The sequence below is a fragment of the Bombina bombina genome, chromosome 7 (genome assembly GCF_027579735.1).
Source record: "Bombina bombina isolate aBomBom1 chromosome 7, aBomBom1.pri, whole genome shotgun sequence".
NCBI classification, from domain to species: domain Eukaryota; kingdom Metazoa; phylum Chordata; class Amphibia; order Anura; family Bombinatoridae; genus Bombina; species Bombina bombina.
In genome coordinates this window covers 640,637,809-640,642,808 of record NC_069505.1, presented here as the reverse complement: position 1 = coordinate 640,642,808, position 5,000 = coordinate 640,637,809, and positions in this window count along the sequence as shown.

Here is a 5,000-nt window from a genome sequence, read left to right as displayed (position 1 = left end):
TCTCTGTGCAAACCTCCCTCGTCCCTCCTGTTCTGTCCCACCAACTCCGAAATCCTGAATGCTCCAAAAAATGCCAAAGTAAATGCAGTCTTAAACAGGACCTCCTCAAAATTCGACAAACATACCTCCTTTAAACATTCCACCACCTTCACCAAAACTACAAACGATACCGGCCGTCTGCCGTCTGGCCTCCTTCTACCCCGGCACAACCCCCTCACTGCCATCCTCACCACAAAGACCTTCGTTAAGTCCCCCATCTCCAACAGCTGGAACCAGAAAGCCAATGCCGCCATCCTTTTCTTTATCTCTGAGGAGGATAGCCTCTCCTCACCCCACTGCCTTACCCATGCAAGCAACACCCCCAACTGGGCATCGCCACTTTCCAGTAGGTGCCTCCCCCTTTCCAGACTGCACCATTTTTTCCACACCTGGACGTAGGCCCTCCAAGTCGACTCTGCCAGCGAACCCCGGACCAGCTCCATCAGCCCGCGTCCCCCAGATTCCACAAGTCCTCCGGGCAGGATGTTCCCTCCACGTCCGCCTCTGGCGCTGCCACGCGGAACCGGTCCCACTGGAAACGGGACAAAGAATCAGCTATCACATTCAGCTTCCCCGGGACATGTACAGCCCTGAAAGATACGTTATTGCGCAGGCACTCCAACACAAATACTCTCAACAACCTAACCACCGGCGGGGAGTTAGCCGTCAGCCTGTTTATAGCCAAAACCACCCCTAGGTTGTCCGAATGGAAGGTAACCCTCTTGTCCCTCAAAGTACTGGACCACACCCGGAGCGCTACCACCAACGGGAAGAACTCCAGGAATGTGAGATTCTTCGTTAGGCCCACCTCTTTCCAACTGTCCGGCCAGGCCTCCGCACACCACCGTCCTTGCAAATAGGCCCCGAAACCCTGCGCACCCGAAGCATCCGTGTATAAGCTCAGGTTGTCATCAGACCAACCGACTTCCTGCATAATCAACCTCCCATTGAACTCCTCCAAGAATGTGAGCCACACCCTCAAGTCATCCTTCAGCTCCCTCGTGACCCTGATATGATGTCTAGGCTCCGAGACCCCAGCCGTCGCCAGCGACAGCCGGCGACAAAAGCTCTACCTATCGGGATAATCCGACAGGCGAAGTTGAGCTTCCCCAATAATGACTGCATCTGCCGCAATGTGACTTTTTTAGATGCCAAGACCTCGCCCACCACCGCTTTGAGGTCGACCAGCTTGTCCACCGGGAGCCGACACTCCATACGGATGGTGTCCAGCTGTATCCCCAAAAAACTCAGGGAAGACACCGGACCCTCCGATTTTTCGCTCGCCACCGGGATCCCAAAGTCCCTAGTCACTTCCCCGAAGACCTCGACCAGCCTCTCGCAGTCCCCTGACTCCGCCGCTCCCACGAATAAGAAGTCATCAAGGTAGTGGACCACCGAAGACTTCCCCGCTCTTTGCCTTACCACCCAGTCCACGAAAGAACTGAATTTCTCGAAATACGAGCAAGATATAGAACAGCCCATGGGGAGGCATAGATCCACAAAAAACGAGCCCTCGAACCAACAACCCAACAAGTGATGGCATTTTGGGTGAACCGGCAGCAGCCGAAATGCGGATTCGACGTCTGCTTTTGCCAGCAACGCCCCGGGTCCCGCCCTCCGGACCAAAGATACTGCCCTATCGAAAGACGCATAGTTCACCGAAACCAACTCAGGATCTATGCCATCGTTCACTGACAGCCCTTTTGGGTGAGAGAGATGATGGATCATGCGAAACTGCCCCACCCCTTTTTTGGGTACCACCCCAAGCGGAGAAATCCGCAACCCCTGCAGCGGGGGCCCATTGAAGGGCCCCGCCATCCTGCCCAGTGCCACCTCCTTGCCCAATTTTTCTCTCACCACCGCCGGGAACTCCTTGGCTGACTTTAGATTACCCCCAAATGCTCCCACCTCCTGGTCTTTAAATGGAATAACGAAACCCGAACTGAACCCTGTCAACAATAACTCGGCGTCCGCCGCGAACCCCCGCCTATTGGCGTATTCCTTTAGCCATGGCACCATCTTTTCGACCCTCACTGGGGTCCGCGCTCGCACTACCCACCTCCCCGGGTTTTCCTCCCTGCCTCGCTTTCTTGAAGCACTTGGCAAGAGAGTGAATTCCCCCGCATCCCGAGCATTCATGCTTGTACTTGCATGATGCCCCGAATTTGCATTGCCCCTCATTAAACTGGAAGCAGAGGCCCTTACGTATTGCTGTTGTTGTGTTTCCGCTCCCGCCCCCGCTCCCCGGTCCCTGTCCGCCTGCCCGAAAGGACTGACCCCCTCTCAGGGGCGTCATGATATCTAACCAGATGCCCATGTCCCTATCGTCCCACCGCATCTCAGCCCTAACCGCCATTCGCTGCCGGAACCTCTCGTCGTACCGCCACCACGCTGTTCCCCCGTATGTCCCATACGCATTCCCGATCTCATCATAGTAACAGAAAAGGGACGACCCCTGTTCTGGGAACTTCTCGCACACCACGCTCGCCATGATGCGAAATGCCCTGGACCAATTCCCAAACGTCTTTGGCAACTTCCTCCATCGCTTCTTCCTCTCCTCGTCTTCCTTCTTACCTTTCTCCTTATCGTCCTCCTTCACCTCCAGTACCTGATCCAAGGGGAGCAGCGAGAAAATTTCCAGAAATTCCCGTTTCCAGATCTTCTCCCTCAGCTCGCTGGTGAGGTGAATTCCCAGAGGCCCCACCGAACATAGGCACGGTCTCCTTAATGCATCTTCTGGGACCCTCAGCGTCTCTCCAGTCCCCGCACCGACTGCAGCCCCCGTACCAGGTGCTGCCTGAGCCCCTCCGCTCTGCGCTTCACCTGCCGGTTGCGCCCATGCCGCCGCCGGCGAACCCCTTTGCCCCTGAGCCTTCTCCAAGGTAGCAATCAAGCCCTTCAACCCTGTCAGTATCAACTCACGCTCCCCAGACAAACCCTCATTCATCCTAGGGAGCAGCGCAGCAGCCTCACCTGCCGACTGCACCGCTGTTGCCGGTCCTAGTCTTCTCCTCTCCTCAGAGACTCCCGTCTCTGGCATGTTGCGTCCGTCCCGACTGGAGCCCCTAGGCCTTCCGGCCGTCCCCGCTCCGTCTACCTCCAGTATGCGTCTCGCCGTCCCTCTCCTGGCAGGGGACCTCCCCCTGCCGCCTCTGCTCCTGTCCCTGGACCTCTCCAACCTGGCCCAGGTGGGCGACGACGCCTCCCTTCCTCTGCTCCTCCTGCGCCTTGGCGACCGTGACCTTCTGAGCCCCCTATCTGTGTCCTGCCTCCTCAGGGGAGTGGGATCCCTCCCCGTATCACGTCCTGGTCTTGCCGTCTGTAAAGAGATCAAACCCGTCATATCATCCCCCCTGTCTGGCCTCCCTTCACCACTTCCTGGCCTGACCCCTCCCCGTGGTGGGGACAACAACCTCAATAGCTGCGCCAGTGTATCCATCCCCCCTACCTGGCCAGCCGTCGCCGTTCCTGCTGATGTGCCCTCCAACGGATCCTCCTCATCCTCGAAGTCACCGCTGGCGTCCAGCTCAAGCGGTGGCTCCGTCCACAGCTCCATATCATCGATCTCCCTTGTGGCATTGCCCGCCACCTCTCCCCGGGCCGTAGCGGCCCTTCCCTCTGTAAAACAAATCATAACATCAACATCATTCCCTTCACACCTCCAGCATCCTATCCCCCTCCCCCCCCCTAAACCCCTTCGATTCCCCCCCTTCACCCCTGTGCTAACTCATTCACCCCCCCCTTTTTTTTTTTTTTTTTTTTTTTTTTATCCACACCCCCTCCCTGCCACATAGGTACCCCCTACCTAACACCGCACCCCTTAACAGACTCCCTGTCCACCTCCCTCCCCCCTCCCAACTATCCCTGCCTCAGATCTCCCCCTACTCCCCCCCCCCCCCACTCACTGTTTCTCCTACCGGCCCTCATCACTTAACTCCTTGCTAGTACATCTATTAGTTCAGGGTATCACCCCCTGGCTCCCACCTCTCCCCTCAATAATTCCCTGTGGCTCCAGGCACCCCGCTCCCAGAACTCATCTCTCCTTCCCATTCGCCTCACTTCCTATGGCCTCTAAACCTGTCCCCACCTGCTAATCCCACCTAGACCTTGTGCCTTCCTGCCTGCTGCATTGGACCCCCCCCTCTCACACTACCTTGCCGCCTCCAACTATTTGACCGACCAACCCCCCCCACTGGATGCCGCCCCTTGTGGCCCTTAGCCTGCTTGGTCAGCCCCTGGCCCGGCAATGCCTTCTTTGTGTCCCATATTGCCTACGGGCACCCCCCTCTGAAGCCGGCCTCCCCCCCGGCCCCCCCGGTGTAAGGCTTAAGCCCCCGGATCCTCCCCCCCCCTTCCCGCGCTCACCTGCTCCCTCCGATTGCGCCCGGTGACCTCCGCTGCTCACTCCTCTGGTCCCAGGGCCCGGTTGCGACCGCCGGGCCGTGACGTCATCCGGTCGCGCTGCTGTAGGCCGCAAGCCTGTCCCCGGCCTGGCCGTCGCCTCATCCGGCCGCGTTGTTGTAGGCCGCAAGCCTGTACCCGGCCTGGCCGTCGCCTCCGGTCCCGCTGTAGCCCGCTCTCCATCCTGCAGGTCTCTCGATCTCCTGCCGCTCCTCCGCAACTGAGGCCCCGACTGCGCCTGCCGGGCCGTCTCCGCTCCCGCATCTGCCGCACTAGGCCGCGAGCCTGCCCTGGGCCTGGCCGTCCTCACCTGTCCCGCCTCTTGCCGGACCACTTCTGGCGTCCTCCCTGAGGCCCCACCGGCTCCTCTGCCCGACCTCCTTCTTACCGCCTCAGGGCTCAAACGCTCAGGCGGTCTGGATCTCCTTGTGGGCCTCTCACTCCTCCTGGGCCCAGCTACGCTAGGACTTGGCCTCCCTGCTGCTTTCTCTGCTGCACCCAGGTGCTCCTGAATCCAGCCTGCTCCCTTCTCTCTGGCCACCTTCATGAGCTCAGCAAGT